Below are 25,839 nucleotides of genomic sequence, written 5' to 3'. Positions count from 1 at the left end.
AGGCTTTGGATCTTTCTGTAAAAGTCCTCTTTAGATTGAATAAAGACTTAGAAAGCCCACGTGCCATTACTTAAAGGGATATAACTTAAAAGTGAGGCTTTTGGTGTTTGTTTCTTTGAATTTAAACAGTATTTTGTGCTCTTCTTACGGGAGTCATCTGTTGATTCCACTCATGACGTGACCCACCTGCCACAAGGCTGCATGTCCAACCAGCAGCATTTCAGAAGCAGAGCATTTTGCCTTGCTGATCATGTTGACTTCCTACGGTTCTCGGTCCTCTTTCCTTGATTTTTGTGCTACTACCATGGATAAGTAGGCTACGCAAAAATTTTATAATTTGTCTGTTTTTATGGTCACGAGTCTACATGGGGTTTTATTTTGAAAACTGACCAGATTCTCTATGCTGTTTCTTTGTCTTTCTGCCCACTCTATCTGCTCTGTGCAAATTGGCGCGGCATTTATCAAATAGACTCAGCGCATATTTGACACGGAGTGGAGAGCTACTTCTAGGACACGCTGCAGTGCTGCTGGTGGAATCACAAGCACTGTGAAGAATGGCTGCCATAATCTCCAGTGGACATGGTGCAGCCGTAACACGATGCAGCCATGCCAGGTGGTATCAAGTCATTATTCTTTGCTCAATTAAAGCAGCACAGAGCCACATGCATGCATACACATAAAGTACTCTTTCTAATTGTAGTGACCAAGTCAGTGAGTTAATGTTGTTCTTTCTGTCTGTTCCATTACCAATATACTACGACAGCCCATAACTTGTGTTGACAGATGGAGTTTTTAAACACAATTGCATGATTATATTTTTTATACGTATGGTTTTTGTGTGGCTCTGCACTATAGATGATTTTGTCAGGTCCGCTCAGTTGTTTTCTTTCCATCATTAAGTCTTATCATTTTTCATGTTAATGCCGCTATGCCAAATGATTAGCACACTAATTATGAGCAATGCTACACATGTCTGACAAGGGATTTACTTGTTGTCAAGGCAGTGCTGGCAAAACATCAGTATTTAAAAGCAATTTCCATGCAGGCTATATGCCTAGAGATTCATTTTGTACTAGTTTAAACCTCCAACATGTGAGGTGATGTGGCACAGATTGTGTGGGTATGAATCTGAACTGGAGCACCCTCTCCTGCAATGAACGAACAACACGCCTGAAGGCCATGATATGCTATAAAAGGGATACAGACAAGACAACTTGATTTAACTGGTTGTTCACAGAAAAGATTCTTGTGCAGCTGGGGCGTACAGTCTACATGTATGGCTCACATAGATATTTTATGTCATGAGGACATCATTTTTGCGTCAGTTTCTCAATTCATGGATACAAACATCAGCTGAAAACCTAAAATGCAAATGTGCATGTGTCAGCCCGTCCTGGTGGCCAGTAGAAAACATGGCCACCCACCTTGATAAAGAGCCACTGAGGAGACCCAGCACAGATGTGAGCTGCTGGCCCTCACCATTCAATGTTATCTCAGGATCCTCCCGTGTTGTGACAGTGGACAGTGTCTGTCTCAAGCAGCTCTGCAGGGATGAGACATACCACTGCACCCAGAGAGGGGGTGTACTAACACAGAGGTCAAAGCAGGGTTGCTGTGAGTGGGGAGACTTGTTCATGTTTATCTAGTGAATTTTCCTGCTTAATTGTTTCTGAGAAGGTCGCTGTCAGGTCGAGAAAACAGGAGTTTGTTGGAGAAAACTGCAGCTGCTGAGGAGGAAAATGATAGCACAAAGTACAACCCCAATTCCAAAAAAGTTGGGACACTACGTAAAACGTAAATAAAAGTAGAATACAGTGGTTTGCAAATACTTTTTGACTTGTATTCTATTGCTTACAGTACAAAGACAAGATATTACTGTTCAAACTGATTAACTTTATTGTTTTTTTTTTTTTGTAGATTTACACTCATGCTGAATTTGATGAATGTGGCACATTTCAAAAAAGTTGGGACAGGGGCAACAAAAGATGTTGAATTTTGTGGAATGTTCAAAAAACACCTTGAAGCAAACAATGAATAATCCCTTAGGACACTGCATTAAAACCTCACATAACTGTATAATGGGTACTACATGGGCGAGGGAACTCCTAGAAAACCGTTGTTGGTACACAGTTTGTTGCTGTATCTAGAAATACACATGTGCATGTGCTGTGAAATCCTAGTCGTCGAAAAGGTATCATCTGTGATGGGAGCGTGTTAGTGGCATAAGGGGTAACTTGCGCATCTGCGAAGACACATTCATGCTGAAAGGTACGTACAGGTTTTGGAGCAACATATGCTGCCATCCAGATGACGTCTTTTTCAGAGACATCGGTGCTTATTTCAGCAAGACGATGCCAAGACACATTGTGCATCTTTTACAACAGCGTGGCATTGTTTTAAAAGACTGCAAGTGCTAGACTGACCTGCCTGCAGTCTAAACCTGTCTCTCACTGATATTGTGTGGCGCATTAGAAGGTGCAAAATATGACAACAGAGACTATGGACTGTTGGGCATTTGAAGATGTATATATTACAGCTGGAAAGAATTTCAGTCTCAAAACTTAAACAATTAGTGTCCTCAGTTCCCTGAATCTACTGGATGTTGTTAAAAGAAAAATGTATCACAGTGGTAAATATGCCCCTGTCCCACCTTTTTTTTTGAATGTGTTGCAGGTAACAAATTCAGATTGCATTTACAAAAAACAACATCCAAACAAACATCTCAACTTCTTTTGGAACTTTTTTTGGGGTTGTAGAAACTTCAGGAGGGTTGTGGTAGGTCTTCACACACACCTCGGTTCATGCTGGTTAATTGTTAAACCAGAGGTTGCTGTGAAATGAGAGTCTAGCCTTTAATTTTTGTTGCGTGTGTGTGTGTGTGTGTGCATGTATCAGGATTGTGTCATGATGAATGCTCCCTGTATCCTGATCAGTCTTCCTCTCTGGACAGCAGATTGATCCCCCTTGCTATCGATCGCAGCTCCTTCTCCCCTGCTTGTCCTCCTTTACCCACAAATCCCTCCTTCTTGCATCATCTGTCACCTGTTCCCGCTTTCCCACTCTTTCTCACAATTTCTACTTCTATCTCTCTCTCTTTGCCTTCTACTTTTTATTCCTTTCTTCTCTTCCAGATTTCCTGCTTTGGTTGTCTTTTTTCCCATATACCTTCTAGCCCTCCTTTCTCTCCCTCTTTCTTCTTTTATGTCTCTGTCTCACTCGATCTTTTTCTCACTTTTTCTCTGTCTCTGCCCACCTAAGTTTTCTCAGAGCAGCTCAAAGTCAAGGAGTTGATGATCTTGCAGGAAAATCTCCATCACCAACACTGAGGAGATCAATAACATGACTTAATGCCAGTTAATGTGAGTAAAGGCAGCTTTGTGAGCAACACTGCCTCAAGCTTGAGAGCAAGATTCCAACTTCATTTGGGATTACCTTGTTTTACTATCTCATCACTTTCCTATAATGAGTCTAACGTGAATTACATTACCAAACAACAGCTGTAGGTTGACACCAAGAGGATTAAATGGAACGGCTCTAACTCCCAATGTTTTGCAGTCTTGGACAAGCTATTAATCTGTCTCGGCCTATCCTAAGGTTGACAATCCATCATCAGTGATGCTGTCAAGAGTGAGTGATCATCAGCTGTTTGGCAATACAAACTGAGAGCAATCCAACTGATCAGTTAACTGAAGGACCTGGACAGCTGCTTTAAAGTTTCATTTTTCAAATGTAACTTTTCACAACATGTCATTTGCATTTCAGAGTTTGGGCTCTTCTCTGTGGCAAGTCATGTAAACTCTGCTGCTTACAGGTTGCGCTAAGCCAAGACATAAGGTGTTGTGGTGGTTAGCCACAGATTGATAAAAAAAGGTTCTTTGGCTTGTCCCCATAGGAGAACCCTTTCTTGGTTCTTGGTAGAAACTTTTAAAAACTTTCCTCTTTCAAAGAGTTCTACCTAGAACCCAACACAGAGAGATATACCTAGAACCATCTGTGAAAGGTTTTACCCAACCCCCAATGAGAGGTTCTACACAGCACTCTTCTATAGTGTAATGGTTACACATAAAATCCTCTCTGGAGGGTTTATTCAGGAACTTTCCACCTTCTAATGGAGTTCTACTGAGAACCTTTATATTCTCCAAGGATTTATCTAGAAGACTTTGATACGAAGACTAATTGACAAAAGGGGTCTTTAAGGATTTTGACAATCCCTTATGAAATCTTTCTCCCAAAAAGGGTTCTTTGGATATAAAGGGTTTTTAATGGAACCTCTAGTGTTAGAAAGAATCCTTGACATACCATTTCTTCAAAACAGGGTTCTTCAAAAGCAAATGGGTAGCAGCCCTTCAGGAAGGACCCTTTTGGAACCCTTAATTCTTAGAGGGTATCTTACATGACCACAGCTGCATTGTCTCTCTCTCTCAAACAAATGGACACAAACCAAAGGAAGCTTCTTGGTGTTGCTATTTTGTAGCATGAACTGAAGCCAGACTCAGATGCCAAATCTGAGTACACAAAGTAAACCAAGTGAGGACACAACTGGGTGAGTATCATTGTTTGGTCCATGAACTCTGCCTGGATTGCACCCAGCTTCAAAGATATTTCAGACTGACTCTGGAGCAGTCTGATCGCTGGTCTGACTGGTCACTGCAGCGCCAAGTTGTGTTTCTGCAAAAGCTGACTGTTTCAACTTTTCTACTACACACTGCTACATTTTTTTGGTATCCCCTGCAGCCTTAACAGACTACCCTCACTGAACATTAATGAGATGACTGATGTTTTCACCACAACGCCTGATTCTGTCTGAATGTGCCCTAAGATCAAACAGTATTGGCAATGGTCCATATAACTGAGATATTCTTGTTGTGCCATGTATTGGTTCCATGAACTCTCTCATAACTGTCTGAAAATCAGTCAGTTTAGACTCCACATCTAATAAGCTATGATAGCTTCCCTCATTTTGGACTATCCAGCTTTCTTTTCCCCTCAAAGGAAACCACTGTTGGCTATTGGTCAGCTGTGGACACATGCCAAAATCAGAATTTTGCCATTGTAACATTGGTGTGACCTGGCCAGAAGACAGTGAGGCTTATATATTTTGGATAAAAGCATTAACAGGAATGTAGAAGTGAAACTGAACTCCAGACCGCAGCTTGTGCATTTTGCAACAAAAAACAGGCTAGGTTGTTGGAAAAAGACCATAGGAGTATTATGGTGTGTGCCTCAGCCCAGTAATGGCAGTCAGTCACAAGCTGGATTGGCATTTTTACTGCATTCCTGGAGCCACAAGGCTAGACTAATGATCATATACTGTATTTTGTGATGAAATCTGATTCTCAGTTCTTTGGCATGTATTCAGGGTTTAAGCAGAGTGGGTTCTCAAACTTTAGATCATACGTGTGAATCAGATCCTCTAACTTAAACTAATAAAGATTATTTGAAGTGTGGCTGTATGAGGTACTTATCCATTGTCAGTGTACTGACTACAGTAGATGGCAGTCAGCATGCCCCCAGTTTGAAGAAACAGAGAGGAGCACAAGCTTGGAAGTTAAGTAACTAACTGCTGTGGACAGGGTCAGCAATAACACATGTTTTAGCCTCTTAAGAAGGGAGGGAGCGCTATTTGGTTTGTATAATGATGGTTTCCCATCAGAAATGGCTGTCTGATGGCAAAGTAAAGGGGTGAAAATATTCTAAATATTACTGATATCAATTAGCTTTGGACACTTGTACTCCCCTCTGCACCCCCAAACTGGGGGCATGCTGATCACCATCTACTGCAAGTAATACACTGACAATGGATAAGTACATCATTCAACTCCACCTCACTTAATCCTTTACTTCCTGCACAGTTGAAATAGAGTTCATTTACGTTGGATGACAAAGGTTTGTGTGTGACGGAGCTGTCAATGCTGTCAAATGTTACCATCACACTCTGAAGGCTGCCTGCTGACATATGAAGCAAACATGTAGAGTGGGCAGTGCCAGCTGGTTGAGGGATTATGCGTTTTCACTGGGGTGCTGGATCTGCCATGACACCTCACGGCCTAAATCACAGTCACCTCCTGGTGTGACAGAACATGTCAGCTAGTATATTTAGATTGCTCCTTTCACTAATGACTGGCAGTAGAGGTGAGGAAGAGTGAAAGTCAGATGACATACAGGACGCGCATTCATTACCTGCAAGTGTGTGTGATTGACAGCAGCAGATGGTAGTGTGACCCGTCCGATCCCCCGCAGAGATGAGTGTGGGGTCTCTTCTGACCCCCCTGGTGGTCACCAATCACCACTGGACACAATTAGTAACTTGAAGCAGTTCAAGCAAACTCGTAAATACACACACACACACACACAGACGTGATGCTTACGCACCGCCTGCAGCCACCTGATTCTCTACCCGGTCATTAGTAAAAGGTGATCTAAATATATCTGGTGACAAGTTCTGGTTCACTGAGCGGTGACTGTGAATAAGGCTGTGGGGTGTTATGTCAGGTTCTGTTCCTTTTTGAATATGCATGATCCCAGATGGCCAGATGGCACTACCCTATTGCAGGGGATTCAGTGCTGTGGGGTGTGACCACAATGTTTCTCATGATGGATAATGCTAATAATGTGATGTTCAAAGTGTGTGACATCTCAGCTGCATTGCTAATTAGGAATCTGCCACATTTGAGCAGTTCTTAATAGTGGACTGTGTGTACGTGACAACAGGTAAGGGCTATCTAATTGTGAGTTACATTCTTTAATGTTGTGCTTTGTGTTACACAATCACAAACTGCAGCCACAAATATCGCCAATTAGTGACTGCATGTATGAGCTTGATGACAGACCAGTAAATAGCCAGGGTATTAATTTAGCTCACTATTATTTGTTATTTAAGAATTTATGGGCACTAACACCATGTTTAAAATATTTCATAAAATGTAGACCATGAATACAAATAACTAAGCAATAAAAAACTTTTCACATCAGCCGGCTAGAAGTTAGTTACTTGTTGAGTAGCTGGTTGAGTGGGAGATATGTGGGAATTTCTGCCAACTCTGTCTCCCAGTCAGTGAAAAAAACTATAAAAGTGTCTGTTGACAAAATAACTGCAAAGCCTTCTACTGGAAAAAAATCAATGCATTTGATATAAGAGTGGAAATGTAGCCTACAATTTGTGTATATGTGTTTTTTAAACTGAGAAAACTGCTGTGATGAGTGAAAACATTTTGCACTTAAGCATTTTTTCATCGGAATGCATTGACACAGGAGGTGGTTCCAAATTGATATTGACTCTGATCTCGTGCTGACTGCATTATCAAAAGTCTTATTTTCCTCTACATTTCCATTTGCAGAGCAGAGACGACCTCTTTGTATCCTGACTCATCTCATCCACCACACACCGGTCAGCCCGGTCGACTTACACAGGTTTATAACAGCCATTATTATCAGGCAATCCTGTCAGAGTGTTAATGAGAGAGTGCTTGTTAACTCCTAATTTAACACCTGCAGAATGCGCCTGCTGGGGCAGATATGGCCTTATCTGCTGGAGGATGTGGGAGTGCTGGGTGGTGGACATTCCCCAGGGACTGAGCAGCTGACCTGGGACATGAAAGTGGCTAAAAGGTCAGCATAAGGCCGCATACCGGAGTACGCAACATGAATGTGTGCAGGTCGTCTTACAGTAGGAAAAGGCAACACCTTCACTTGTTGGGGGGGCGGGCAAAAAAAGAGGCAGCCTATATGAGGAAGAGTAGGAATCATTTTGTCAGAATGTAATGGTGAGAAGTTAACAGCAAAGATGGCAGAGCGGTAGTTTTCTTCACTGTTGGAAATAAAAGAACTTCTTGATGACTTGCTGATTCTCAGGCATGCTACAGGAGGGGGATGAAAGACAGTGACAGCTGCTCGATGCCTAGCATGGTGTTGCCACCTAGCAAGAGGCTATCTCAGGTCACAGAGAAAAGAGAGAGACGCTCAGTCACACACGGTCCAGATGGTGAAAGTGTATTTACAGTAGCACCGCCTGGCATTCAGCCTGCCAAGAGACTTGCCTCGCTAATTAGATAACTTTGAGTTTGTGTTTGCCAAGAGTATACAACGAGAAAATATGCATTTTTGATCAAGGGCGTGTAGTTCTATTGGATTAAGTTTTACAGTGATAAATGGCCATATTTGCTGTGGAGACAATTGGCATTTTTCAACATTACGTCTTTGTGGAGGCAGAATAACTGCAGGACTGTCGGTGTGTGTCATGCATGAGAGGATTAAATTTGTTTACAAGTGTGTGTTGACTTTGTAGAGTTTAGCTGAATGTTTGGGCCTCATGCAAGAAACACTCATACGCACAAATTTGTCCTTAAGTGAGTGATTTAGGAGAACATGCCACATTCACCAATTTTATCATATTTTATCATATGTGAACATTTATTTATGAGTGGTTCAGACCTCTCAAAGGCATCTGTTGTATTTCACTAATGATTGTATATTTTGTTACTTTGAAGACAGTTTGAAAGTTAGCTTGAAAATCCTATATATTTTACACTTAATAACAATTATGTTGACAGTATCAAATTTGTATTCGATCCATAATATGATTCTAAATTTATTAATGTAGCCCAGATGTCCCCAAACTTTTTCTGACACAAATAAGTGGAATATGTTTATAATTTTATAATTTGTGCAAGCTAAATGGAAAAAAGGGGCAATATTCCTGCCTTTGACTGGCTGTGTAAAAGGAGCTTCTGTCTAAAGGGAACATCCTCCATTACAATGCCTGACAGTCAGAGAAGGACTTATCATTCAGCAAAAGTCAGCAGTTGCCACCCCCCTAACTTGGATAAGTCAGTGATCTTACTGCGCATCTGTGGAAATGAATAATGTGGACAGTAGCCAACTTGTGTAATCAAACGGCTCAGTGTGGTGTACAGACTGTTGAAAATTCAAGCCAAGCTGCCCTTACAGTGCTGAAAAAAAGGAAAAAGCACAAGGATACTAAAAGACAATATAAGCCACAGTCTATGTATCCTGCTGCTGTCTGGCCAAGAGATACAGAAGTATCCACTGCTGCACCACTAGACTTCCGAACAGCCCCTTTCAAGAGATAAGAAACAATTTATCCTCTGCACTCCACCATAAATAAAAGTTTAGTTTTATGACTTATTATTAACTCAAAGATTGAAAAAGGAGGAGAACAGGACATGTGGAGGGGGCCATGCCTGTGTTTGCCTTAGGCCTCAAAATGACTAAATTTGCCCCTGCTGACAGTACAGCATCATCAGTTATGGCTCATATTCTGTAATCCATCTCCCTTCAACCACTTCCTGTTGTTGCAGTCATCAATTGTCTTGCTGTGACGAGACGTTTCTTAATTTTTTTTCCTCTCAGAAAACAGGACTTCAATCTCTGAAATCGTAAAATTGTTCTTTTTACCTTTTGATACTGTTTTCATGATTGAACACTTCCTGACATATGGGGAGGGATATGTAGGCTTATATGGTATTATTGGGTTGTTAATTATGCTAATTTACAATTCTCATGAATATGAATTCAAATATGCACAGGTGGCATCATTTTTACACAGATCTTCTCCACAGTTATCTGAAGTTAGGAGCATTTGTTGAAACTGACATGGGAGAAAAACAAAAACAGTAAGATAAAGTTAAGAGAAGGACAGGAAAATGTTCTTGCATGAGGCCTATTGATTAGTTTGCATGTGTGTGTTTGAGCGCTTGTACTTGTTGGGATGACAGCGCTAAACAGCTCGCCGTCACCCAGGGGGTGTCATAGTCATTTCAGTGTCATAAGGCCACTGGGTGTGTCCAAATCAGGCACACACATTTAAAGAGCTGGTGTCACGCCACTCATCCTGCTCAATACAGCTGTCAGTCATGACAGCCCCACCTAAAAAAGGTCAGAGGGATGGGGGGGTTGATTTCTGGAGTATACATATGTGCTAAGAGAAGAGTGTGATGCGAGGTCTCTGGGAAACACTGACTAATCAAATTCCAGCGCCAAGCTTTAGGATCGGGGACCTTGTCCTGTGGGGGGTTAAAAATATGTCAGAGGGCCTCTAAGGACGAGGACTGATGAGTGCAAGTGGGAGTGTGAGAAAAAGTGAAGTGAGGTCCGGGGAATAGAACTGATTAGTCAGTGGTCTCCAATCTCTGTGACCTGGACTTTCTTTTCTGCATGAGTCTGACATGTGTCAGAGATACAGTCAGTTCAGAGAGGACTGACAGCCTGACAGCAGTGGTTTAGGTGTCATTACTCAGCTTTTACTGAGCCTGAACAACAAACACTCCATGCACTCTTCTCAGTAGTTTCAAGCCCTTTTCAGACATTACTTAACATTTGGTTTCATGCGTATATTTTAATCTTAAATTTCTCTAACACTCATACAAATATGCCACGTCAGATTCAGCAAACCCTCCTGCTGTAGACTTTGAATAACGATGTAAAACATCCACCTGTGCATATTCAAGTGCGTATTCATGAGACTTGTAAATTAGTAGAATTAACACCCCAATAATACCATGTAAGGCTACGCTTCCTGCCCTATGTGTCAGGAAGTATTCATTCATGAAAATGGCATCAAAGATTAAAAACAGAAATGTTACAAGCTCGGAGGTTGAAGTCCTGCTTTCAGAGATCCATAAAGGAAAGTCAATCATTTTAACAGTATCAGCAGTGAAATTAAGGGACCAGCCAAAGCCAAGGTTTTCTGTAAATTTCTAACAGAGCACAAATTTTGTAAGAGGTTAAAAGATAATAATTAAGTGATCAAGTTATTCTAAAGGAATAGGATGTGCATGTAATCTCTCTTTTGACGTTAAACAACATTTCCACTGCAAAGTACGGCTCAGCTCAAGCTTGACTCACACGTTTTTGTTTTTCCACTGTGCATTGTACCTGGAACCTGGAACTGTTTGTAGTATCACCTCGGTACAGGTTCAAAGAGAGTTGAGACAATACAAAAAGATACACTGCAGACAGAGCCGAGTAGTGTTGAGAGTGTCTGGTTGAGTGAGCAGCATGGAGGGAGGGTGACTGTAGTGGAACAAAGGAAAAGGTGAGTAGTCAAGTCATCGATGTGGCAGTAAATGTACAGTTGAGGTTTGTCAGCAAATAAAGACTGCAGCTTCTTAAGACCAAAGGTCTTGCATGTGTTTGTGTGTTTGTTTAGCATCGCTATGATAATCAGCTCTACCCATGTTCATGTTTCTCTATCTGCAGTACAATGCAGAGGAAAAACAGCATTATTGAGTCCGACCAGCACCTCAGAACTTGGTGAAGAAACTGTGTAGCTCTTCAATTCAAATAAAACACTGTAAATACTTTTGGAATATTTTTCACATTTTATTATACATTTTCTTTTTATTCTTCTTGACTTGCAGTACTTGCCTTTTATCTTTCAGTATATTTTTCTACTTATTGTGTTTATTATTATGCACCAAAGCACCTCTACTTGTGAAAATCTGCTTTGCAATAATCTTCAGTTGGACTCAAAATAAGATCAAGAAGGGACCCTGACCCTTAATAAGACAAAAATAATCACTCAGATTGCATCTGAAAGGGTCTGGATTTAATGCTCAAATATCTGTTTTAATGTCTTAATGCTTGACTTTTCTCAGGTTTAGTGTTGAGGTAATTTCAACCAAATTTCCCCCCCCAAAAAACTCAAATGAATGTGTGTTTTCATCCACTACAGATATGCAAATATTCACATGTATCTATAAACAGTTAATGGCACTAATTCTCCAGTTGGGTGTCATAAAATAATTGCAAAACACGAGGGCACAATGAGATGACATACTGAACATACTCATACTATATTCATTCATTGCATTTTGTTTTTATCAATTGACCTTTTCGCTCTGTGCTCCAATGACAGTTTGGTACCTTGTTCAACTTTTTTCTTTCCTGTTTTTTGTACTTAAATACATATGCTATGTGCTAGGCTCTTTTAGGTTAAAGGAAAAAAGAAAGAAAGAAAAGAAAGATGCATTTTAAAAGTGGTTATACCTATAGAAGCCACATATATTATCATCTTAAGTTAGCTAATATTAACCATATGATAGCTAACTAGTTAGCCAGTCAGTCATTAGCTAGCTAGTTAGCTACAGTTTTGCTAACATTAGCATGCCAGTTAGCTAGCATTTTGCTAACACTAACTGCCTTAAGATGTGTCCCATATTGGTTTTACAGAAAAAGCATAAACTTGACTTGACTGCACCAAACTTGCTCAACTGTTATTGGAGCACAGAGCAAAAATGGGCAGGACCAAAAAAGGGTCAATTAACTTTTCCACCTTAGCGAATGTTTCATGGTGTTTCCACTGTTTTTTTTTTTTTTCTTTATGTCACTTTTGCAGACTTGAGGGAGATCCTTATTGGATCAAAACATGAAATAAAATGTTCTGGTTGCCAGACAGTGTGCAGAATTTATTTCCTTTGCCCCAAGAGTGACTTTTCCGGTGCACCTGTCTTCAAGACTTCTACAAAAGAGTGCACATGGACAACTTTGAAGTTTTGCAAACACAAGAATTAATTTACTGTCCCCAACATCAACATCTTTGGCTTACAATTCTCCAGGGTACTGTTTCTACAGATCTTCACTTTTCCTTTCCTCCTCCAATTAACAGTCTTTACAAGACCATGATGGGCCACATACATGACCAGGGGTTTAGAAGGTTTTACACTTAGAGTCAAGGGTCAGCTAAGTTTAGTTGCGCCCTGGAGAGGGAGCGAGTGTTTCACCAGAGAATTTAATAAAAGAAGTCAGCACTTGCAGGAGCAGCTAGCTCCATATTGAATGTGAATTAGGGCGGGGGCCCATCCACCTCTATTGTCTGGATAAAAGAATAGGTTGTCTTTCATGTCCTGAAGTTTGAAGCCCTTTGGGTCCCCTGCTATCAACCCTACTGATCTCTCTCCTGCTGCAGGGAGGGACTTTGAAAATGAAAATGCTTTAGCTTCATGCCACTGATATGATAATTGAGATCAAACTGAGATCTGTCCAAGCAAAGGATTGACAAGCAAACTTCGAGCTACATCTTGATTGTGCACTTTGATTGATTACTACACATATGTAAAGACAACACAGTTAAGTTTAAAGGTGAATCTGTTTTGAGCTTCCTTTAACTCAGCTTGCAGACTGCTGACACTTCTCAAAGCTTGCAAAGCTCCTTTTTTTCCATTTGTTCCTGTCCTCCTGCACCTCACTCTGTACTCTTATGGAACTCATTACCAAGCCTCTCTCACCACCCATGTTTCCCAAACACACCAGGGTCATGTACCTTTTATCAAATTATTCTTCACATTTTTTAGCCTGCTGAGAGTACCAGATGAGTCGGGGAAAACTGCATTAGGACAATTTGTGTGTGGTCACTGCAAAACTGCCAAAGTGATTTTCAGTTGCTTTCCTGTGATTGTCTTCATGCTTGGTACTTACATTGTCTTCTCTTTTTCAGAAACCCCACCCATCTGGCTGTCCAGACAGGTTAAAACAAACACCCAGAGTGACACAAACACAGCAAACATTATTTGACCTAAGTTTGCTCCCGCTTCTTTTTATATGTTCTTTCCTCCTCCTTTTTTTTGTATTCTGTGTCCTCCGTTGAATCAGTGTCTGTCACCCACCAATAGATCTTCGTTTGCCTTTAGATTTTGCTTAGATGTAAAGGAAGCTGTGAGGAAAAAATAACATCAATTCTGACACACAGTTCATATCATTTTCTCCAGGGGAATCCAAGTTTGTCGTTTTACCACATGAAACACAATTTCACTGACAGTGACAGTACAGATGTTGTAATCTTGAAACAATAGTTTGAAACTGGTGATGACTCCCTCCCAAAAAAAATATGCTGATAAACCATTTTTACTAACATCTGTAGGATGGCTTGAAGTGTTCTGTGTATTAAAGCCAACCCCAGCCCTTCGTTCTAGAGTGAAATATCTTGACAAATATTGGATGGATTGTGTTTAAATTTGGTCCAGACAGTCATGTTTCCCATAGGATGAATTGTAATAACTTTGATATTCCTAATATTTTGGTTGATGATAAAGTGCTTGCAAAACTGAATGGCAATGTTAGCATGCCAACATGCTAAACTAACATGATTATAGCTTTAGCTCACTGTACCTAAATGCAGCCTCATGGAGGCAGAAACATGACTAAGTTTGCAACCGTGTGATAATCCATCATCAAACCTGCAACCCTTGTTGTCAAGCATCATCATGTATTTATTGCATTGCATGCACAGAGACACAAACACACAAGAGCAGATTACAAATGTATGAATGTGATGCCAATATGGGCCATTCACCTGAATCAGTCACCTTTAAAAGCAACAATGAATGACAGACAGCAACAACACATAAACCTCAGCCTGTGAGCATTCATCAACTGGTATTGGTGAGTGCTTAACCCCTCAGTTTTCTTTGAAATCACAATGTACAAACTGTCAGAAAAACTTTCTTGATAAAGCCTAAATCATACAGTCTACATCTGCAAGGCCATGCCATCTGTCTTTTTTAATGATGATTTTTTTATGATTGTGTATGCTACGACCAAGTACTGTCATATTCACTGCTGTATTTTTAAGACATGGTAAAAAGCAAAGGCAAATTTCCACATTGTGGGCAATAAAGTATGTATATATATGCATATTTGTATGTGCATTTATTTTTGTCCATCTCAGCAAGGGTCCATGTGGACTGCCATGAGAAGTCCATAATTTATGACAAGACAATAACAATTTTATGTTTGTAGACACTCGAAATAGCATTAGCAGAACAGTGCATAGCCTCTTTTCCATGCACATGTGCAGCAGGGATTTGCATCACCATTACAACAAGACTACCTGCATGAAGGTGTGTCTTTAAAGGATGACTTTTTTTGAATCAAGCAGCTGTAAACTGGTGGATAAACATATTTAATTTCCAATAAATTCTAATAGATTCTCCATAAATTCTTATTTTGTTTCGTGAAAAGCAGCAGAAAAGAAACTAAACTTCAACCCACAGAGATTCAGGAAGAAACTACAAAAGTACTGAGAGCTTAACACACATCCACTTTTAAAACTCTGCTGTCCTGCACAAACATGAGTTAAGTCTTGCAACACACACTTGCTTGAGGGAGACAAGCTGGTTGTTATGGGTTTGTCACAGTCAGTGAGACGTCATGGCATCCTGCTTGGAGGTGGGTCGGGCACGCTTTGGCACTCCGGAGATACTCCCTCTCAGGTGCGACTTGGCGTGACTTGGCACAGCTCGGCGTGTCATACCTGATGAAGGACATGTAGATGAACGCAGCATGGTCTCACTCAAGGTGGCTAAAAAGTGATAATGGAAAAGCCCTATATGTCTGTTGTCTGCATCAGTTTTGGAGTATATCCTGCCCTTAAGCCTCAATATACCTGTTTTCCACAAACACTTTCTCTTGAAGTTACAGGTTTATATTGTTGTATTTGGAAAATGTAACTTAATTTTCACATAGTGTGTACATTGTGACGTGTAGAAATAACTAACACAAAGTGACAGGGTGATTTCATATTTCATGGTTACTTTAACAGCACACAGGATGGATTTGTCAGATCATTTGTATTAGTATCATTTACAGCTCTGAAAAAAGGTGAAGGGTCACGGATAGGTGTCAAAATATCCAGTAGACAAATGGGTTTGGGACCTGGCAGCTCAATTCAGGTCCATATAAAGGTCAACCCAGTGACGGTGGGGTGTCCTCAACAAGTTAACCCGACTGTGAACGGGCTTCCTCCAGCGGACAAGGCCTCCATACATAGCAGGCAGGGCCTCCTACTGTTAGCTGAGGGCCCTGTAGGAGCGCTCAGGGAGGCTACTGTTTCTGCCACTGTCAGTGAGATGGATGAGGGGGGAAACACACAGAGAGGGAGAGTCTATTTAGGCCTGGTCACATCTTAGACTGTGTTTGACATGTGAAGAACAAAATATCACAACCCCCCAACTTAACTTGCACTCACACAATGAACATATGGTGTCCCCAAACACTTAAACACATATGCAAAAGAAATTAGATTACCACTGACGATGATGACCAAATGAGATTTGTCACACTCTCACATGGGAATAGAGAGTGCTTTGCACGCACGAGGCAGGGGACACACATGTATGCACACACACATACACACACACGTGTGTGGTACAAAGGTTGGAATTCTTCACAAAGGAGTGGAGGGATGATACCATACTGTGCCACAGACAGGCAGAGTGATGGATATGATGGATCAATCACCCTCTCTGTTTAATCAGGACATCAGTCACCAAACTGGATGGAGGGTGATGGGTAAGATGGGAGGGGAAGTGGGGGTGAGATGAGAGGGCGGGGGAGAGCTACAGGCTCTTTATGACCACATTTAACCCCCGATGGGAATCTTTATGGATGCTGTATATTTAAATTGGCAACAAGCACACGCTGGTCTTGCAGAATGCAGGCCTATTAACACAGGAAGAGGTGAAGGATTGAAGGGGTCACAGACACACTAACATGGTCAGCTAGATTTAAGTCATGTAAGCAAATATAATTCTAGCTTCTCTTTTTTGCATATTGCAAAAAAATTGAACAAATTGACATCAAATGCTTTGATATTTTAAGCTTGATGTTTACAACAGGTTGCAGCTGACAGCAGTTTGAACCCCTCTGTTTCTTAGTCATCATATAGATTTAAAGCTACAATATATGACATAACTACATTAAAGTCTCTAAAAATAATAGACCTATGCAATACATTTTGTTGAATTGTGTATTTAAATTATTCCAAATGTGTCTAACAATGTTCAAACCAGAGAAATCTGTAATTTATTCAAAGTAATGGTGTGTTTCCTACTAGCCACTGGCTGCTATAACTTATGTGATGGGATGTGGTAGATCTGTGAGGAGTGAGTGAGGAAGGAGGTCAGCGAACATTACTAAACATTATGTGAATAAAACTTTAATTATTCTGCTTGAGTCATGTCAAATAGAGTTTCATCGGCAACGGCGGTCGTTTAATAATGAAGAAAACAACTCCCATGATCCCACGCTACTTGTGATGTCATCAAACAAGTCTTTTGTCAGTGTTTTAATGTGTTGATTTTGGAGGCCTCCGTGGACATCTTCGATTGTGGCTGTTTAGAACAACTACTAACACTTTGAAATTCCAGCTTAGTTGTATGAGCAAGTGTTTTTCTAGTCTTAACTTGACCCTTAGGCACAGCTTTGAGCTAAATGCTAATGTTATAATGCTAATATCAATGCTACAGACAATGACAATAATAACATGCAGATGCTAATCAGGCGTGATGTTTATCATGTTCACCAACTTTGGCATGTTATTTTAACATTTGCAAAATGCAGAAGGTACAGCTGAGGTACAGCTGACCTGATTGCTACATCAAAAGAAAAATCCAGTGATCATCAAAGTTATTAGGGTTCATCTGAAGACCATTAACATCTGCAGAAGCCTTCATGGTGCTCATGCCCTGCAGGCGGAATAGTGGGTGGTGAAAGGTTAGATGGTCTCATTATAAGTTAAGAATACCTGTTTTGCTGGGCTGAGAGGTCAGTCAGAGATCTTCTACTCAACCCTCTAATGCCACGGATGAGCCCCAGTTAATAACATTGAAACAATACCTTTATAATGAAAAACACACCACTATACTAATTTCATTCTATCTGTCCCTAAATTAACTGATGTGTAAATGTGGAAATGCATGGGCAAAAACAATGAAGAGAAACAAGGGAGATGGGGGCAGGAAAGCCTATGTGTGAGACACAGTCTCAGGCAGTCCTTGATCACCATCCCAGCAGTCTTTTCAACAACCAAGCCTGACAAACAAACTGTGAAATCAGCCTAACCCCATCCTCCATGCCTTCCACAGGAGGGACCTAATGAAAGCTAACACGATCAACCCAACAGCCAAAAAAACAGCCCTGACTCACCGTCACACCCTCAATCCTTCACATATCCACACCCTTTATATTGTCACTCTGGGACCAGCGCAGCTGTGAATGTCCACGCCAAGTAGGCTAAATCTGAAATTATTGTTTACGTGTGAAAACAATTTTGTAAAAGTCCTTATTCACATTGAAACACCTGAACAAATGGCTAAATAGAAAGGATGTGATGCAAACTTTCGCGCTGAGGGGGTGGGACAAGTCTCAGTAGTTAAAGCTGAATTTTTCCCGTAAACTCACAATGCAGTTGTTCTCATTTACATGTTTTTCTGTTTCTCGTGTTACATAACTGAACTTGCATAAATGCTACTACCTGTTCACCAGGCAAACAATGTTTCCTGTGCTAAAGTGGTAAGACATCAATCAGATCACTGTATTATGAGGACGCCGCGGTCGTCTGATGTAAATGTAGGTTAATGGCTGTGTATCCCCTGAATGTCACTGAGCTCAAACCCAGACATTCTCATCTACACTGAAAGGCCATTTCCATCTCTGATGTTCAGCGTAGATGCTATATAATAACACCAAGGTCATGTCCCCATTAATGTTTCTGGGAAGTGGGGGGTGGTGTGTGTGCATGTGTATTCTACAATTAAATAAACTTGTGCATAGTTGGTATTTTATAGTGCAACTCCAGTACTTTTAAAGCAAATATATTTAAATTTAACTCATTTTAGGCCAACAAATAAAGTATTCTGTATTTTCCCAAAGACTTACTGACTGGCAGTATGAGGGAGGTTTTAAAACAGCATTTGGGCCTCCATGAGAGGAAATAACATTCTCTGAAAATGTAAATAAAATATCTATTTCTTTTTTTTTTTCCTTCTGCATGAGGGTGCACTGTGGGCACTTGGACTCGTGAATTTCATATTCATGAAATCCTGGCTACAGCTCTGACTCCGGAGAGGAAATGATGTGTTTGTTAGATTTACTGTGCATTTAGAGTCTAGCCCAACAACAGCGCTGCATTTTAAACAAAAAGGGAGGGGCTGAGTGGTGCAGTGTTTAGCTTACAAGATGCCAAAACACTGAACAGAGGTTGATAATGCCTTGGTGACTGATAACCCTGGTAACCCTGATTAAAACTAGCTTCTTGATTTTTTTCTTTCCCGCTGATTCCTCTTGTGTTTGTGACAAGTGACAGTGACAACACTGATGTTTTGTTATGATTTATGTATGCAGTGCACATATGTATGCATTATTGATTGCCATTTTTATTCATTCTGGTATTTAATATGTATTATTATTGTTGCCTGCTATCTGCAATCCAAATTGCCCCTCAGGATAATTAAAAGAAGAAACAGCATGATTTGTTTGAGCTGTTTTTAGACACACCAGAAAGATAAGTGTTTAGTTGGAAAACTGTCCAGAACAAATAATGAGAAATACAGGCAGAGGGTCTCTGCAGATACAGCCACCACCACAAACTTCTCATGGGTCATAAATGATGATTAAAAGGCACTAAGGCTGGAGATATATTTAACCATATGTTTGTATATATGTAGCATTACTTTCTGAGGATGTACACAGCCATCACTATAAACCCATGCAGGACATGATACATATACAAATGTTTAGGTAAGAGGAACTATATCTCTGGCTTAAGCATATACATTGGGGTTTTTTTGTGTGTTTTTTTTAAATGTTGCATATTATGCCTTAAATCTACTTTACTGTGAGGAAGGATTTCACTGGCTGCCATCTTTGTTTTGATTGAGAAACAGGCGCAACTTGAGAAATGAGTTAAAAATATTTTATTTTGCACCCATTTGTGTATTTACTGATGAAGTGGTCATCTTTAGTTGCGCGTCTGACCAGTGGATAAACATTTTATTTCCTATCATTTTTTCACAATAACACAATAAAGATCCCTTATTTTTTTGTTATGTGAAAGCTTTTATTATGAAGCAGCAAATCCAGGAAATGTTTTGCTTTCATCTGCAGTAAATTAACATGACTCACAGCTGAAAGCAAACATGAAACAGAGACTCAGTTAGAAGCTACAAAAGTCGTAAGAGCAGAACACAGAGACTTTTTAAACTTTTTCGCTGCTCTCTTGCACACACAAGGCTTTTCAGCACACATTAGAAAAGATAAAAAGAAAAGACAGGCAAACATTTACAGGCACAGGGAAAAGGTTCAGTCGCCTTACTTGTCAACCCTCCCGATTTTCCCAGGAGACTCCCATTTTTCATTGCCCTCTCCTTATTTCCTCCTGGGATCCCAATTCTCCTCTATTTCTCCTGATTTCTGACAAATTTTCACACCATTTTTGCCTTTCTTCCTTATATTCACAACCTGTTTCTGACACTGTACAGTCTGTATCGGCCCTACACGACTGAATAGTCTACTGCTTCCACCCAGACAACAATACAGCTACAACAAAGCAGACTTCTTAAGAGGAATTCCTGTTTCATAAGTAAAGTTTTAAAGGAAAGGATCATACATTTTGTAAAATCTGCCATGTCGATTTTCTTTCAGGGGCAGAGGCAAAAAAAATAAATGAATGAAAGAAAACTGATAAAAGTAAAACTTCAAGTAATGAACCTAAAAATGCTGTTGCAGTTATTTTGTTATTTTCATTCTTTTAAAGTCACTAAAATGCAGGAAACAAAGTCCTGAAACTCAAATTTGTTGGTATCAAAATCGAAAATGTATGAGGTCTTAAGCTTGTAAAGTATGTCAACCTCTGTTTAATTTAAAAAACCTGCATATGCTTAGTAATTTTGGTGTAAAAGTGGTATATTAGTGCAGGGGCTATTTGGCTCCCATCCCCAGTGGAACTAGACCCTTGCCAAGGTTCATTGAAGTGAATGTAGTTTTTTTCACAGCCTTAGCATACACACGTAGAGCATTAGTGCTCCAGATAACACCTTCCTTGCAGTGCTGAGAGGTGACACACAAACACACCTGCTTTGAGCTCATGCAGCCCCTCCAGAATCACGTTCATTAGGCTGGAGGGTGCAGGGTGTGGGCGGATTGACGCGAGGTGGCAAACTCATCTATTCGTGCTAAACATCACGGCTGTCGGTGCTTTGTGAGAATGACAGAGCTGCCTCCTTTCGCTTAAAGCCGATGCAGATGAGCGCCAAGAGAGGCATGAACCTGACAAAGCCTGAGGGGCTCAGCATCTCGTTCACTCTGATGTACTTGTTGTTGCTTGAAAGATATCAAGCTAATAGGGGGAGTCTGAAGCCTTCAGCGTTTGCTGCTTTCATCTCACTATGAATAATTACCCCCTCGTCTAACCTTCAAGTGAATGCACTACCCGTACCAGTCAAGATGAAGTGATTCCTGAACAGCAGCCAAAGTCCATATCTGTGAGGTGAAGTTGTTTCGGTCTGTGGACAGATAGAAATCACTGCTGTGTGTTTGCACTGTGCTGATTAAAAACTGAGTCATGCTGTATTCAGAAGCAGCAAACCAGGGAGCTGCACATTCCCATTGCGAAATGTTTGCGTAATGCTCAGATGATGAGTGTTGAGTGAGGAAACGGCATATGAATATGGAAGCAGTTCTTATGTTGTGTGCAGGATTCTCAAGAACAGTCCTTTGAGTGATGGTTGGATGTTGAGTAAGACCTTGGCTCCTTCCTATTCGCCGGTTCTTGAGCTTTCACACAGTGGCGGCTCGTCGCTCACGACGTCACCGTGACCCCAGCCTTCAGGAAACGTCCATTGTTACAGCAGGGAACAGAGGCAAGCAAGGAAAGTGGATTGTGAGCTCTGTGTGTGTGTGTGTTTGGTGACATGGGGGGGGGGGGGGGTGCGTGCTTCTGATGGATGTGTCTCTCTTCCTGTTTGTAGTTTCTCAGGAGTGCTCTTTTTCCCATGCTGTGTGTCACACACACACACTCACACGCACTTACGCTGCCATGCTTTCTGTGTGCACACTGTGGGAGAAAAGCAGGCCCAAGAAGAAAGAGAGCAGGGAGATGAAAGAGTCGCAGGAGTAAATCTCATTCCCCTCGGACCAAATGATATGCCAAAGACACACTCAGGAGGGCTGGAGAGTCTTTTTAAGTCAAATTCTTTATTCCCTCATGTTTTGACATAAAACTGCAGCCTCCACAGTGAAGGTGGCGCGCCGGCACACAGTGCAGCTCGTGTTCCCGTCAATCCTTTTCCCTTTCATACAGCTTTTCAGTTGAGCAAACATGGACCTACCCTTCTGAGTTCACTCACAGTTTTTAATTTCAGCTGATAATTGCTCTGATACCTAACCTTTGCCCATTTGAGTTCTGAATGTCAGGGCAGGGAGGGACCTCCGGGGTGCTGCGCCAGGATGAGAGGAGAAGCAGACCGCTTGTCTCAGATGAAGATAGAGACAAGAGCTTAACCAGATCAGCTTCCCCGCTGGCCAATACTTCAAACATGACCCTTGACCTCTCCGTTTGGCCTGTCAGAATCACCTGTCTTCCTCCTCTCTCCTCTCGTCCAGCCTTCACGAGAAAGATGATCCTTGGTGCTGACCGCCAATTGTCACGTATATGTGGTGGTGACAGCCAAGTTCCCTCTGAGTCTTTTGTCGCAGAGGTCATCTCTGAAGCTCCTCTAACACTTAATTACATCTCTTCGAGGAAGGGGCCGTGGCCAACACATGCGAGACGGACCTGAGCTCTTCACTAGCCTTGACACAAACAAATCGTCAGGAAGAAGACATTAGGCATATGGTGGTCAAAGTGAATGGGGAGCTCTTTTAAGGGTTAGTGATTTTGAATTGAGTGAATCGTAGCGATGACCATTCTTGAGAAATGGTAAGGCAGGGGATGGACATCTGGTCAGTGGTACAATTGAGGCTGTCGAGGTCACACGGCAGCAGATAGTGTGTGACAAATGATCGAGGAAAGTGGCAGAACAAATCAGGCAGCAGAAGGCAAACACACATGCATGATCTATGAGGAGCTTTACAAAAGCAAATAATGCGAGGAACATTTGCAGTTATTTTGTGTGACTATTGCAATGATCTGTACATGGAAGTTTGGATCATCAGTTAAGATTCCCGTACAGAATGGCGGACACAATGTGGCGGTTTGTTGAGCATCGTGAAAGGGATGTTGTGATGTGTTCTAACTCCCTCTCTGATTGTTGCCAAGGAGGAATGTCTTCAGGGAAAACGCAAAAAAACGAAGCTTTACAAAAAAACATCATTTTGCCTTACAGCAGCTTTAGTAGTCAGGGGTTCTGGCAGCAAGAGATGTCTTTTGAAAATGTGGAACCTCCTGTACACCAGCTGTATCTGATGCCTTGTGGCTTGGTCTTAAATCTGCTGGTGCTTTTAACCAGAGTGTAAGTGCAAGAAATATGCTGCAATATTCATTCAAATACTGTTTGTTCTTGAATTTGAATTGTGAAGCCACATTGATGCCAGATGCCGATTGACAATGACACTTCCCACAAGTGCAACTAAATGTATGCCTACCAATACAGCTATTACATTTGACAGGTCTGTTTCAGATCGGGTTTTAACATGATCCAATAGAGATGTGTGGAAACGCTATCCAAACCCAACATGCATAAATACATGTTTAAAAAAGAGACATGATCTGAAAGGGACCTGAGGTCAAACCTGAGTCAGATAGACCCAAGAACTGACCTCATCCAAAATATCCCAACTCAAACTGACCCATTTAGAAAGAGAGCACAAACTTTAACAGCAACATGATGCCGGAAAATACTAATTTGGAACCAGAGTGACATGGGTCCCAGGTCAGATCTTAGTTACAATGAACTGAGTGGACCAGCAAGGACCTCTACCATTCAAACATTTCAAAAGAAATTTCTCTCACTACACTGCTTTTGCCATGAGAAGGTGTGAGAGCATGCACGCTTAAACACAAACATAGATACATGCACAGAATTAACTGTGCAGTGTGATAAGCTCTTAATGTCCTCTATGTGAAACCCTGCTTTCCAAACAACTGTAAGTATGTAAAGCCCCTTTTAAACTAGACAAAAAAAAAACACAAACATCTGGCTTTGTCTTTAGATGGAAAAGGTACAACCAGCAGTCACTCCCGAGTCTGCAGAAGTCACAGGTATTTATCAGCTCCATCTCTAATTGGCAATGATGGAGACATGGCACCTTTCCAATGGAAGCAATGAAGGCTTGTTGCCTCTGTCAGTAATTACTAGTTTAATCCTTTTCCATACACATGTGCTGCTTGGCTTGACTCGATTTGACTCGGTGCGTCGCTCCAGCACAGTGGATTTGGCACCCGCTTGAAGGTGTGTATTTACAAGTGCTCTTTAGTCAAGCATCTGTAAAATGGTGGCACATTTCATTTCCCTTAAAATTTTCACAATAAAATACCCACATTATTTTCTTATCTAGAAACATTTATTATTAAGCAGCACAATAAAGAAATCAGAAACTAAACTTCAAACCATTGAGATTCAGTTAGAATCAACAAAAATACTGAGAGCTGAACATACAGAGACTCCTAAAAACAACCTTTTCTCCACTGTCCTGCACACTCGAGCCAAGACTTGCATTTCCAGCACATCGGAAAAAATAAATAAATAAAAACAAACTTGTCTACTGGCAATGTGAAAATGTTCTATCCCTACTTTTAGGAAGTTTAGCCACATTTGGGGAAAAAAAACTGCATATACATACTAAATTTGGTGTAAAAACGGTATAAGAATGGATAGATCATCACTCAGTCAGTAAATAATTGGTACCCCAGAGACTCCTCCTGCATTTAAACCACAGTGAGGAAAAATCATATATAGTGATTTGCATAATTAATCTACAGTATAAACTAAAGGTGACACCAGGAAAGCAAAGCTTTAATAAGTCAGTAATGACTGGTGCAGGCAGGACATGGTGTGTGTTTCCCAGCTATGAGTGATCAGTGCTGCAGACCAGTGAGACTAAAGTCCCCCCTCCTCTCCTTTCCTCCACATCCTCAATCTCTTCGCTCTCCTGAAATCTCCACCTCCACGTCCTCCCCCTTTGTCCCCTTCTCCTCCTCACCTCTCCCATACCCAGCCCGAGGTGAAAGAACTAGTCTCATTCAGGGCAGTGGAGGGGGAAAGCTTGCTTTCAGGTCCCCCTCCTCAATGGCTCTTTATGCCAGGACCCCTGGGCCATCAACATGACAATGTGACAATGTGGCGGGGCTTTTTAAAAGAGATCCTGTGTTTGTTAAGTGTTTTTCCCCCTGAAGAGCAACCACGGGGCAGGGTCAGGAGACCTGAAAAGTGCCCATGAAAGAAGAGGGCCAACTTTGATCACACAATGTGAAAGGGATGGACTTTTTTATTAACTTGAGCTGGGAGATCTGGGTTCTGTTTCTTTGCCTTTTATAGAGTAAATCTGAGTTCTAAGGATAATCTATAATTCATCAAAATCATTCCAGCTCATATGGAATTATAAGAAACCTTTATATGTGCTATTTAGTGATTCTTAAAGAGACTTATGAGAATGACTTACAGTGTGCTGAAAATGCTTTCAAGGGATTTGGTATCGGAGGGAACCGTAATATTCAGATTCATGAATGCCTTTTGAGTCGCTGTGTGCAGTTTGAAATTATGTTGACTGGTGAGATTACCGAGGTTTATCTCAATTCATGGATGTTAATGAGATCAGTAGAAGCTCCCCTCGGAGGTAAAGGCATATGCACCTCCTTTGTAACCACTGTTTCCACTGGTGTAGAGCTGGATGCATGTAAACAGAAAGTGGTGTAATCCCATTTAATAGCTCATAATGGAATTAATTTAGTTATATGAAAAACTTGAATTACAAGACTTAGTTTAAACTAAGCAGCTGTTTAACTCACTCACTGAGTGAGCACTAGCACTAGCACTGTGAAGAGCATTCACAAGCCAGTGTTCTACATCACATAAATTTTCCTCTGTGCCACAAAGCTCCATAGTTATC

This window comes from Lutjanus erythropterus, chromosome 8 (genome assembly GCF_056507025.1).
Source record: "Lutjanus erythropterus isolate fLutEry1 chromosome 8, fLutEry1.hap2, whole genome shotgun sequence".
Classification (NCBI taxonomy): Eukaryota; Metazoa; Chordata; class Actinopteri; order Lutjaniformes; family Lutjanidae; genus Lutjanus; species Lutjanus erythropterus.
The sequence above is the reverse complement of the archived record's forward strand: the minus strand, read 5'-3'. Positions refer to the sequence as shown.